A 12,957-nucleotide genomic window follows, 5' to 3' on the forward strand; every position below is an offset into this window, starting at 1 on the left:
TAATGGTACTAATTTTGTCGGAGCCAATCGGGAGTTCATGTCTTTTTGCATGTGTTTGTCTGTCACATTTTTAATTCAAGGACTGTTGAACAGAGTGAAACTTGGGTGAAACCAAGCACTGAAAATCTCACAACGAACTTGTGTATTTAAAAATTGTGTAAAGTTACAAATTAGACGAAACGTTTACAAACAGCTAACCGTCAAAAGCGTTAACAGTGTATGAAGTGGATTTTTTGTTGTTTTCTGGTATCACTTTATCAACCAGCACGTTTATCTCTTCTTCTGTTACAAAAGCAAACCGTTCTACCATTCTGACATTAATCTTAATGCGAGACTTGAAGTCAGTTTTGAAAATCGGGGAATATCTCTCGGGTATTAGCTGGGGAATATTCGGTCATGTGACATCTTTAGACCAATTGCGTGCCAGTGAAAATATTTGATGGATTATAAATATGTATATTCTCCCTTGCTTTCTTTATGCATGTACTTAGCTTTCCATCATCATCAGAAGTGCTGTTGGTTTATTTGCTCAACTTTGTTCCTGAATGGTTTCCTGCTAAATTATTTACACACATTAGCTGTTGTGGTAATTAGGACATTTACTATGTTTTAGGGGCAACTTTACAAGACACTCTTGATTCAAAAACTTTACCAAAAATCTATATTACTGTTTTCTGTTTTCGTTTTTTTTTTTTTTTTTTTTTTGGGGGGGGGGGGGATTGTTTAGGCCAACCAGACAGGTAGTAGCCAGGATATGGAATTGCTGGGTGCAAACACTCCTTATCTTTCTTGAGTAGTGCCGGTGTTGCAATTACTGTATTTCTATCTTACAACCACCGTGGTACTGCCAAATGGATCGGGAAAGCCAAACTAATACAGCCCACCTCTATGACATCTGGCGTGTTGTTAGGTCCATTGTCAAAAAATTGCTAAAAGTGAGCAAGGAGAAAGAGCTCATTAAAGAATGAATAAAGGAGTTTAGAATCATCTGTACTGCTGTGCGACCTGTCTACCCAGGGATTCCAGAAAATGGCCATAGCCAAGTGGCGGTCTTTTATGAGACATGTGCAGAAAACATAAAGACCATCCTGACAGCTTGTTTAAGGAGTGTGCTCATGATGATGATATTGCACCATGCAAGTGGATGAAGATTGGTGAGTACATTTTTTAATTTATCACTATGGTGATAGAACAAATCTTTTACAACATTTCAACATTCCTTTGAACAGGCTCATCTGTGCATGGGAGAAATTTTGAAGCACAATTAACAGGAAAACAAGTAACATTAACCTGTATCTTTGTTTTTTTAGGTTCAAAGATATATGAGAGAGTTGCAGGTATACTCACCAATACCCAGCTCATGAATGACAAAAAAGCTGAAGAATGATGTACAGCCTAGCTGTCTAGAAGGTTATCATGCAACTCTCAACTTTTGGCATCCAAAGATGATATGCTTTTCTTGGGTGGGAACATATTGCAGGTATAAAATATTCTGTATAAATAAGGGCCATTTAATTATCTATCTGTGGTAGGCATGGTGGCCACATAGTTAGCGTGCTTGACTCTGGTCTGGGATTGAACTCTGGCTGGGGACGTTGTGTTGTGTTCTTGGGCAAGACACCTAACTCTTACAATGCCTCTCTCCACCCAGGAGTATAAATGGGTACCGGCAAATTGTTGGGAAACCTAACAAATTGCACGGGAAGTGAATTGTGATGGACTAGCATCCCCCCCAGAGGGAGTAGAAATACTCCTAGCCACTTCATGCTGTAGAAACCAGGATAAGCTGCCGGCAGCTACAGCTGTATGAGCCAGTCATGGCTCCAAGGCTTCCCTTTTTAACTTGTGAATTGTGCATGCACAACACAAGTTATTGTGAGTTATTGGGACATGTCTCGCTGACTCGCTGACTCGCTTGGCTGTAAACATTATGCAAATGAGGTACGCTTGTGGCTTACTTTTAAATTGCTATCCATCTTTAATTAAAATAAGCTGTTTTAAAGGTCTAAATTAAAAGATATAAGTTAAAGAAGACTCGGCCACTGAAAATGAGAACATCCAGAATCGTAAAATTGATGAGCAGCACAAGTTCTCACTGGATGCAGACTTCGTATGGATTTTACAGAAATGGAAGTCGAGTGAAATGATATAAACACAGAGCATTTATTTATTGTATTGCTAAAAACATTGAAAAAGGAAAGGAAAAAAAATCTACATGTACCCGGAGTCGATCACAGTTACTTTCCAATGCGGACTTGTCTACTACCCGCTGTGCTAAGTGATCGTAGCCTGAATAAGATGGAGAAAATAAAGATTTCAGAATAAAAACTAGCGGTAAAAAACGACATTTCGATCCCTCTGAGATCACTTTCAAGTTGAAGAACAAACGAATGAAATATACATATATAAGTACAAATTAGGGCATGAGAATGTCAAACAATAAAATATGTAAATACAAGTGCTAAAATGTAAGTGTTAAAATAATAAAATACTATTTAAAAAACCTATATAAATAACTTTGCACGGATCGAATCTGACTGTTTGTTCAAGGTTGGCATAAGCTCCTTTATAAAGAGCATTTCGTAGATCAGGCAGTCAAAATAAGTACGCCATTTGAAACACAATGGCAGCTAGATGTCCAGTCCTGGCTCTCCAACCAAGCGAAAATATAAAGACATAGAGGGATATATCCGTGCCGTTTCAGAGATAAGAAACCCGAGTTCTGGTAACAGATATTTCAACTTCAAAATTCAAGAAAAGGAAGATGTTAGTGGGGTCGTTTGCTTTTCACCAGACAAACAGAAGAGGTTGAAAGATCAAGAGAAGTCCAAAACGCCTGTGCGATTATTCACTGTAAGTCCACAAAAGAGCAGATTTCAACCTGATATTGAAGAATATAAGTTGTATAACTTTTCACAACTGCAAGAGGCCAAAATCTTGTCATTCCGCTGGAAACAGCAAACTACGAAAGATCCTTCCATTCAGCGCATAGTGGAGCACTCAAATGTTGGCGACATTGTCTCGGTGAAAGCCAAACTCATTTCAAAAGGCCAGACAACGACTGTTACCTCACGTTCCAATGAGAAAGAAGTGAAGAAGTGCGAGCTCGTTGTAACTGATGGAACTGCTGTCATTCCTGCTACCATTTGGGAGGAAGTGATAGAGACAGTCAAAGAAGGGCAGATGTATGTATTTGCAGATGTGAGAGTGGGCTATTTTAATAAGACATACCAGTAGTGGTATGGGCTAGTCCAGTACAGATTTGACAGGTATTGTGATGCAAATGAAAAGGTATTGTTATGGAAAGGAGTTCTATTGTTTTCTCGAGTTTGACGTATCCATGGTTACCAGAAGCGCCGCCCCCTTTGACGTCATTAATCTTGTTTCCGTGTTGACCAGGTAAAAAGCCTGGTTTCTAAAATAGAGCATACACATTGTAATCATGAGTTTAATACTAAACTTTGTTTTAAAACGAACACAGAGTCTGATATTTCATTTGTCAACTTTTATTGAATAACAACATGAACTCCGAAGGGAGAATCGATTACAATTTTAACTTTTTCTTCGCCTGCATGATTCTTTTCACAATCTTTTCAGTCACTATTTTGTTGCCGGGTAACCTCATTATGGCCTTGATCATCTTTGTATCTGCTTTCCACTTGTCTTGCAAATTCTTAGCATGACTGTAATCAATGTTGTGTTGTTTGGCAATCTTGTCCAGTCGGTTGATGCCTGGGTCTCCTCGTTCCAGTCTCTTTGCCAACTTGGTCCCAGGCCCCATGTACTGGTACCCAGGCCAGTGAAATTCAATCCCCGTCTTGCCTAGCAATTTTTGAATGTCAAAACCACGTCCATGTTGGCGATACTTGCACGTACGGGTCTTAGTCCGAGTCATAATCATGTTTTAGATTTCTTCTCAGTTTCTTTCCTTTGGCCCAGTCTTCCCAACCACTCGTAGGTTTTAAACGTTCGGCCTCGTTTTGACGTTTGCCCTTGCCTTTGCGCTTGTCTTTACCCAGGAGAATGTCAGCCTTTCTTAGGAGCGTTTCAGATCCGAGTCAGGTGGTGGAATGGGTGTTTTAGCAGCGGGTTGCTTTTTTTAACACCTGACGTAGACGGTGTAGCTTCTTCCTTGATCTTTAGTGTTTTTGTACCTCGAGAAGCGTTCTTAATCAATTGTTTGAACATGGTTTCCAACGGACCCTTCACCAAATCTCCTTCCTCCCCATCTTGCTCTTCACCGACATCAGCACTATTGCTCAACAAAGGACCAATTTGTCTGATACGTTTGGTTAAACGACCTCTCTGACGAGCTAGAGGTTTAATTTTCTTGATGGCGATCGAATCTGGAATCAATTTATCACGGAGTATCACGTGACTTTTGGCGGCCAATCAACCCGCTTTGTTCAACAAGGCATTGTCAGTGATTTCTCCTTTGTAATACTGAACAAATTGGTCAAACTCTTTTGAGGGTACCATCATGACCTCTTCTGTCATCCTTGAAATGTTGTTGGAGTAACGTTTCGTAGCAGTCTTCCCAGTAACGAACCTCTTGATGAACCTTTTCTAGTTTCAGCTCCAGGCTACGTTTTGTTTCTTCTACTGTAGAACACTCCTTACACAACAGGATGGTCTCACCTGCTTCGGTCTCGTCGCGGTGTCGTTTGCAAGCTGAACACAGATCCTCGTACTTAAATGCCATGTGCTCTTGAAGGAGGGCGTTGTAAGCTCAATGCCAATGTTCCACATCACGTTTCAGGGCGTCTTCTCTTTCGTTGGCTTGTTGTAATAACCTGACCAATTCGCTCAAGGTGTCTTTGGGTTTGGGGACGAAGTTGTAACCTTGCAGTGGATAACCGTGGGCATCTCTGGTGTTTAACATCGACATGCTTGGAACACGTCGTTCAAACCTTGCCAGAATGCGCTACCTTTTTGTTTTTGGAGATGTTCTCTTCGCCTCTTGACCGAGTTTCTACATTTCCCCACCTCGCGTAGCGTTGTCTTATAGCGATACAGTTTCGCCATGGTGATTGGGTGAACAGGAATTCTCTTTTGTAATAGATTGGGAACCATTTCGCTTACAGCATTGATTTGATCTGCATTAGCACGTTCTAACGTCTCCTGTCTCCTGTTCTGATTGGCCTCTTGGAGAATAGCTTCCAAGAAAGGGCGTTGCCTGCGTAATCGAATCATACTTCCCAAGGTGCAGGACGTCTGTTGTAACTGCCTGTGACACCCTTTACACCCATTCTCTTATACCGTTTGTCCTTTCCGAGCTTGTACCCGATCTTGGCTGCATTCTTGAGAACAGTAAACAGTGCACCTCCATGTTGTCTCTTGTTATAGTGATTCACATTGTCTCTGATTCCTTTTGCTGCCTGACCTGCTAATTTCAAAGCCAGCGTAGCAAAGGTAGGTGAGGGTCCCGATAAGAACATACTAGCTCCTTCAGCGATCTTAGAGACCTTAAGCAAACACTGGAGGCGGCGAGGTGGACGCCAACCGGAAGTAAAATTTCCCGCTCTCGAGCTAATTAGCATAATCACGTGGAGTGTTGCCCGCGTCTTCCAACAGTGGCGGCGGCGAGAAAGGTAGGTTTGGCCGCCTCGAGAGACGGTCGCTTTATTTTCCCATTTGTAGCACCTAAAATACAGAGAAACTCTTTTATAAAGTTAAAAAATGTTTTTTGTCACGTCTCTTTGTATTTTTTTTTTGCAAATATTTGATATTTCGTTTGCTTTACAGCGAAAATCTCACTTCACATTGGAGGTGTGAGTGAAGAAGAAAGATGGCAAGCGAAGGAGAGAAAAGCAAAAGAAATGGGTGAGTTTCCTGGATTCACATTGTTCCGAGTGATGTTCACGTCTTGTAGACTTTAAAACTTTAGATTGCAAGTACTTGCTGGTACAAAATGCTATTTTGTTCTTCCAATTTGTCTCTATAACTTTGGAATATTTCCGAAAGGTGAATCGTTAGACAGGACCTGTTTTCAATAAGCTTTTGTTTTCTCTCATCTAGCTCGATCACGGAGTGGACAGAAGCACATGATTTGATCCTAGCGAAAGAAGTCAGAGCTTCAGAACCATGGATCTTCAAACCAAGGACTGTAGATCGAGGATAAGTATGGAATGCCATCACGGATCCTCTGAATGACGAAACCTCCGTGAAGTTTCAGGTGAGGCGGAAAAACATACAGGAACATTTCAAACTACTACTGAACAAATTCAAGGCGAAACGAAAACATCACAGTCAGGCGAAACTGAGTGGAGTTGACATCGAAGATAGCGAGATGGATATTCTGATGGAAGAAATATCAGAAAAATGGGAGGAGGCAGAGGCCAGTGACCTTGGTTGCACTAGTAAAGAAAAGGCTGATTCAGTCTTCGTAAGGAAAGTAAAGATTTTTCGACGTGTGTAGATCCCTCAGCAACGGAAATTCATCCTCGTCTATGATGTCCTCAAAGCATGCAACAGCTAGAAGGTCTCGGACTTCTCGAAAAGTTGCCATTATGCTCGTAAAATCCACGAACAAAGTCAAATTGGACCACTGAAAACGAAAGCAAAACAGCCGTTGCTCGCCGCTGCTTCTACGAAAGCTTAATATTTAATTTCGCGCTAAGAGGAGGCGGTTTCAACCCAACTCCCGCGCGGCCATCACCGCCTCCACCTAACCGCCTCAAGTGTTTGCTTAAGGTCTCTCTTGTCAACCAATCTATGTTTACGTCGTGCCTGTGCTCCACCTCGCTGTTTACTTCTTTTCTTGGTCTTTGGTTTATTTTTCATCATCGACGTTTACGCGAAGCAACTTCCAAACCCTTTTTCACACCGTAACCAGCTGCACCAGAGATTCCTCCTAGAGCCGCCACCTTGCCTGCTGCTACTAAAGCTGGAATGAGAGCTGCCTATGGTAACAGTCCCCCATTTTGTGTCCTCCTACATCTCCTTGGTTTTTTAAGAACTGTTCGTTTGCTCTTCATGACACATACTACCACTCACACATAAGTGCTCCCGCTTTTATTGACGTGGTCGTAGCGAAATCGTTGTTCGTATTCTTGCATGCGCTTGTCAGATACTGGGGGTGTGAAATCAGTGATTGTGTCATCCAAGGTTTGCATCTTGATTAAAAATCCCTCAAACTCCTCCATCGGAAGTCCTCGCATGTAGGTTCTCAATTCGATCAATGTTTTGTTGTAAGTGGTGTAGGCAAAGCGACACATGCCGATTTTGAACGAAAACTTTTTGAAATTGCTCCACCCCTTAATCACAGTTCCAGCGGCAATTAAACAGGTAATCAGAGATGGATCCTACGACAATGTCTGCTGCCACGATGATCAATGCCAAAGCATTCAAACAACCGTGGCACCACTTAAGGTGGTAAAACATCTGGCGATGACACCACCACTGACGGTGGTAAAAGGCAAACAACCCATCCAATCGGTACAACAAATCTTTGTTTACCAACTGGGCGCTTTTCTTGGATTCATTCATTAGAGATACGGTAGTGATTGAATCTTGGGAAGAACTCATCACAATGTCTCAATTAATTTGTGACATTTCATACATCCTTCATCCTTTAAAAGGTGGCTGAGAATCCTTTGATCGTCCGAACTGCCTGGATGTAAATCTAAGACCATGTATCCGAACGGACGTTCTGTCAAACGTTGAAACGTGTCTTGTAACTTGCCATTGGGTGGGAAATGCCTGTAACAGTAAATTTATCTCGTGGATTCTTCAAGGCTACGACATAGTGGGCGTTTCTGGAAATACTCTTGGCATATTTCCCCGGTGGAAACATGTCTTGGCACAAGTAGAGCACAGTGACGTTCTGATGGTCAGAATGTTTGGTGAACAGATCCAGCACTCGTTTATCGTTCCCTCCTTCAGCCATTAGATCGTCCAACACCAGTAATCTGCCTTTAGGAACCACGTTTTCAATTGATCTGTGTTGGGAACGTCTTTGTGAAACTTGACCCCCTGTTCTTTCATGGGCTGAAACCTGTCTTGCCACACTCTGTAACAATAATGTATTTGGGAGGGTGGGGTATGAAACAAATCGAGGTTGTTCAGTAAAAGTTTGGTGGTAAACACAGTCTTGCCACACCCTGAAGGACCCACCACCAACAGACTGGAAGGGGTGTGAAATCGAAAAGACTTGCGTCGTTCCAGAGTCCAAATGACCAAATGCCATGGGCATGCTACTTTTGATACCGCATGGAAAGGAAAAATTCCACCCAACGGGGAATGGAGCCCTAATCTCTCGAGTGACAGTCGAGAATACTAACCATTGTACTACAAGATCATCAAACGGAAAATGAATGTTTTCAATCGTATTTTAATGTCAAACCAACAATCATTACACTAAATATCTCACACCGCAACGAGAGGTGTCTTGGTGATGTTTCACTTTACACACTTTATCCCATTCTAACTCTTTCTCGATCAACTTCTTTAACATCTGGCCTATTTTGTGATCGTTGTCTACATAATCATGTTTTGAGAAACACCTCAAGAACTCGTTCATGCTTTGACCTCTTGCTCTGTCTTTTAAATAGAACAAGGCGTAATCACCACAGCTTTTACTGTAAATCGATTGCAGACTGTGCATTGTAATTGACATGTTTCCATTGACTTTTTAACCAGTCTTGCAGAAGCTGTGTTGACTTGTAAGTCTCTAAAGGTAGAGCGTTGCTGTCCATCACCTCACACACATTCCCACTATGGGTCTAAAGCGCCAGCCAGTGTCGGCCCGGTCTATCATGTGGATCTGTGTTTACAATGTACCCACAAGGTTCTTTCTTGATCGGTCGACGTGGTAATCGATCACATGCCACCATTCCGTAAAAGTAAGGTTTCAAAATGGCATCCGCTTTCGCCAAATGATCCAGTTGCACGTTATTCAGAGGTACTTTTTCCATTAGCGTTGGTAAATGTCGTACAACACGGCTCTGTTCTTGTCTATTTCCAAGAGGTTTTCAAACTCTCCGTACAAGATGACTGTGATGTTGTTACCTGGTGCGACACCGAAGTTCAGCACGATCTGTAACTCTCCTGACTGCTTGGGGTTCAACACCGGACTGTCCAAACATCCATTGGCTGCATTGTCAAATACAAACAGTGTGCAATTCTTGCCTTGACCCCAGTCTTTGCTTCTGACCATGTTACCTTGATGTTTGTACAAACATCCTGTGGCTTGTAAGAATCAATAGTAACCTCTCAGATCTTGGGTACCGTCATTGTGCACTAGCTCCAGGGTCTCATAAGGGTACTCTTCTCTGACCAGTTGCCTCATGTTACCCACACCAACGTTGACAACCCCTTTCTAGATTTGACGAGTCTCGAGCCTCTGGAGTAGATGGGATTCATTATTCGCCAAAGATGTCGTTGAATTTTCACTTGATGTTTATGTCTAGGACTTCGTAAGCTTTACATTTCACTGCTTGTTTAACACTCCGTTTCGCACCCTCTTTCACCTTTCGAATGCGATCTCGAACGCTGCGACTGCTTTTTAACCCTTTCAGACCTCCTCTAACACTTGCTTTGAGCAGTTCATGAACGAAGCCACCTCCACCTTGTGGGTCAGGTTTCAATCGTGTTAAACTTCCACCTTTCGTGCTCGTTTGAAGTGAAGGGTGAGAATCGTGTTTCCTTCACCAAATTCGGTCAATTCACCTGTGGTCTCCAATACTTGCGTCTCAATAATGTCCAACTGGACCTTGTGCAACGGAATATATTGAATGTGGAGCGGTTCAAAGTAATGACTTCCATCCCCTGTGCATCAATAATTGACCTCTCGCAAGAGATCCGTGACTTGATTTCCCACCACAGAACTTCCTCCCACATCAGAATAGATAAACAAGGAACGTGACGTCGAGCCCACCCCGTTTTGAAAGGCTTTGTTGAGGTTCATGAAGCGCCAATTGCAAGTAACACTCAGATGAAAAAGGTCTTCTGCTATCAGCCAAAACACAGGCTCACGCCTGTTGCTTTTCAGATCGTGTGTCATCGTTTCTAAATTGGGTACCATGTCGGTAAAAAACTCTTGACGTAAATTGGGTCCCAAGTCATAATTTTCAGGGCTGCTCTCCTTCAACCATCCCATCTTTAAGGCCAACATTTTATTGATCTTCAATGCTGGTGAGTAATTGGAGCGCACGTGTGTGGGTTTGTTATCCGTTAGCAGATCATCTCCATCCCAACGAAATTTCACGTACATTCTCTTTCCATCGGATGCCTTATAGCTGCTACCGAGATGGGGTCCTTGGTAATTTAAGATGCGCCTCTGTTCGAGAAAAGTCACCATACTTTTCATGAAACCAACACCATCAATGTACTGTACCATGGCTCCGAGATCTTTTGGATCATAGTAGGCTCTACCAAACTTTAACACACCAGAAGGGTATTTCAGGATCCAATCCATGGTAAACAGGATGTCGTTACCATGGACCAAGTTGGGGAGATGAACTTTCATATCTGGTAGCGAGATGCTAATTTATCCCACTTTCCAACTCGATCCTTGCAACCTGATGGGGTGGGGTAATCAAATCTTGAAATGATTGCTTTGGTTCTGCGGAAACTCTGTAAGTGGGAACCACACCAGGTATGACACGTTGCCTGACAAATACTTCTTCGGTCCATCCTGGTAAATACCCTTTCTTAAACTGTCGGAATTTCTTACTCAGTCTCACGCTATCCTTTACTTTCAATGACCCTTTCTGCGGTTTTCTGGACAGACCTTTACCGTACATGCGATCCCACACTTCTTTTTCATTCTTGAAATTCACTTGGTCAGGTGCCATACCGATGGTGTGATGGTATGATGCATTGTATCCTTTGACCAAATCTGGCAACACCGGTAAATAGCCGAGGGTGTTCTTGACCGTGAAATATCGATACAACCTTTCCTTGAAAGTACGATTAAAATGTTCCACGATACTAGCTTTGGTATCACCACTGGTTAAGAAATGGTGAATGTTTTTTTGTTTCATCAAGGCTGCAAATGTACTATTGTAGAATTCCTTACCATTGTCGGTTTGTACATTGATGGCTTTTCTACCCTTGGTACGTTTCAAAATCTTCTCAAAGGCTTCTGTTACTGCTTTTCCCGTTTTAGTTTTGATGGGTTCCACCCAAGCGTACTTCAAAAACGCATCGATCACCATCAGTAAATAACACATGCCTTTGTTGTATTTGGATATGTTTTGTATTTGCACCAGATCGGCCACCCATTGTTCATCTATGTTGAACACCAACACAGGTAAGGTAGGGAAACGTCTTCTTCGGGGTTTGTGATGCGTGTAGCCCAAATTCTTTTCCAACACCTCTCGCACTTTTTGGACAGGGAGTTTTAGGGTTCGGGCAAAACTGGTTACCCCACCCAAACTACCCGGTTGGCGAGGATCATGATAAGATGCTAGTAACTTGGTGGCTTTTGATTTCTTCATAGCGTCGCTAATTTCAAAATGCAAGCATCGACGAGGTCTGGGTGGTGTTCTCAGATGGTCAGGAACCACTCGTATGCTTGGGGTTGATGTTTCAGCCACATAATAAAGATGAGAAAACGAAAGACGTTTTGCTTTATGTCTGTGGCTTCGAATTCTTTGAGAGGGTCAGCACTGGATGCAATGACTACCCCTTGTGCATATTTGAGATACGCTCTTTCACACACTCGACACAACCAACACCAATACAAGTGACTCAACATTGTGTCTGCGGCAAAATGAACTTTATTGATACACTTTCAATCCTTTATACAATTTATACAATTTAGTTTACAGTATCAAATGGGTCTTCGTCTTTCTTATACAGATCACAAGTGTCCCAAGCCGTACTGGAATATCAGCAGCCTCCCAGATTACATTCTTTCCCTGGATTCTAGTCTCTGGCTAATTGGTAATTGTCTGACTGATACAACCTATCTTTCTCCACAATACAATCTTCACACAAATTTGTGTCCAGCAAGTGGTCGAACCTTTCTTGCCACAAGTCGACTTCTTTGGCCATCTTACAAACCAGTTTGTACAGTTCGTGACAAACTCCTTGGTGTGTCGCTTTAACTGTCATTTTAAACGGAATTCTCACTTTTTGTTCCAAGTCTTCTGTGATTTGCTGCATTGTTCTAATGGGTCTTAACAGAGAAACAAGGGCAACGCGCATCGGATACGCCAAACCTACGGTGGCTGCAAACATGTTGGCATCTTCAGACAACTCAGGGGATCTGTCGCACACGACAAGATCAAAGGCTTTCGTACATCTATCGTACATTACCTCATACCACTCTGAAGTAAAGAGAAACACCAAGCCACTACTTTTCATCCGTGGTAGGATGCAGTCTTTCCACTCGGGTCTTTTTTCTTCCAAATCTGTCTCCGACATACTTTCACCATTTGGATTATAAAACAAAAAGTCAAAGACGAACAGGATGTCAATCAACGTGTTGGTATCTTCTGACCATTCTTCCCAACGGACCTTGACTTGACCGTCGATGATCTGCTTGATATGACTATCGTTGTTGTTGTTCGTGCAAAACTTCATGATGTTTCCAAGATGATTCAAACACTTTGACTGCTGATGGCTAAGTACTGATTTGCCTTTTATACGATATGGATGTGACGTCATCTGGTTCGCGACTGGTGTATCACATGTTCATACATACATTAACGTCATACTTTTCCTTATTTGGTCACAAAATCCTATGATTGGTCAGTATAGTAAAGGTGGGAAAACACAGGATGCTGTCAAACCAGTTTGACGGCGTCTTTCACAAGGGTTGATTTCCTTATTTGGTCACAAAATCCTATGGTTGGTCAGAATAGTAAAGGCGCGAAAACACAGGACGGTGTCAAACCAGTTTGACGGCATCTTTGACAAAGGCTGAATTCCTAACTTGGTTACAAAATGCTGTGATTGGTCAAATATGATGCCATGCTATGGAAAAGTACTGAGCGGTGATTGGCTGAT

At 42.3% G+C, this 12,957-nt stretch overlaps 2 pseudogenes; one reads left to right on the plus strand and one right to left on the minus strand.

Annotated features, from left to right (window-relative positions):
- Window positions 1–5,696: 5,696 nt before the first annotated feature.
- LOC145481718 (uncharacterized) lies at window positions 5,697–6,425 on the plus strand (annotated as a pseudogene).
- A 1,101-nt stretch (window positions 6,426–7,526) lies between these two features.
- On the minus strand, window positions 7,527–10,468 carry LOC145482428 (uncharacterized; annotated as a pseudogene).
- Window positions 10,469–12,957: the final 2,489 nt, after the last annotated feature.

The sequence above is a fragment of the Orbicella franksi genome, chromosome 3 (assembly GCF_964199315.1).
Source record: "Orbicella franksi chromosome 3, jaOrbFran1.1, whole genome shotgun sequence".
Lineage (NCBI taxonomy): Eukaryota > Metazoa > Cnidaria > Anthozoa > Scleractinia > Merulinidae > Orbicella > Orbicella franksi.